Genomic DNA, 1,028 nt, shown 5'->3' with positions numbered 1-1,028 from the left:
CTGCTGCAGAATGCAAGAAGATTATCCCTCACAGCAGGAACTTTCTGGCTTTGGACTACAGACCTCCATTCCTCACTGCTACTGCTGAGACAGCCACACCATCTGCCGGCCCCTCTTCCTCTACAGCTGCCCCAGCTACCCCTACTACCACCACTGCACCTCCACCTGCCTCAGAGCCAGTTTATCACCTAGTGCACCGCCTGTTTCGACAGCTAGACCAGATGGAGTGCCGCAACCGGCGCTGATATGAGAGAGCTGAGCGTCGCAGCAAGCGACACTATGAGCACCTGAAGCTGATGATACGATCTGGCGATATCCCCTCCGAGCCTGACACACCATCAGAGCCATCTGAGGAGGAGGCGGATGATCACAAGGCAGAGACCCATCCACAGAGTGAGGCGGCACAGGCAGGCCCGGAACAGGCTGCTTCACAGTATGAGGCACCGCTTCAGATCCAGGCTGCAGTCCCAGAGGTTCCTATTCAGTCAGCACCTCCTCTGCAGCAGGCAGATTCTCATACCACCACCACCGAGACCCCAGCTACCCACTCTTCCAGTGATGACACCCCTTCACACCCTGCTTGAGTGAGCATCAGGGACGATGCTTCATTTTAAGTGTGGGGAGGTCACCATCTCTGGCATATTTTTTGGTGAACCACGACAGACTCTTTTACTTTATTTTGCTACTTTTTCTGTATTTTTCTCTTTTATTTTTATTTTCATTTTCTCAGTACTTATACATTACTATTTTCATGTATTTTTACTCTATTTCTGCATGTTGCACTTTTAGTTCATATTTTAGCCATTTATCTTAGTTGCAATTCTAACTTATTAGTTATAGAAATTATGGATTAATTAGTATAGTTTACCCTTTTTAGCATAAGATAGCTTAGTTTAAATTGAAAATATAAAAAGGAAGTAAACTAGAGACTTGAACATAATAGAAACAATCCACACACCTTGTATATATAGCATTCCATGTTAGTTAGTTAATAACATTTCATCAAGGAGAAACACTAGAACTTTAAA

The sequence above is a fragment of the Arachis ipaensis genome, chromosome B2 (assembly GCF_059453495.1).
Source record: "Arachis ipaensis isolate K30076 ecotype BB chromosome B2, ASM5945349v1, whole genome shotgun sequence".
In the NCBI taxonomy this organism is placed as follows: domain Eukaryota; kingdom Viridiplantae; phylum Streptophyta; class Magnoliopsida; order Fabales; family Fabaceae; genus Arachis; species Arachis ipaensis.
The sequence above is the reverse complement of the archived record's forward strand: the minus strand, read 5'-3'. Positions refer to the sequence as shown.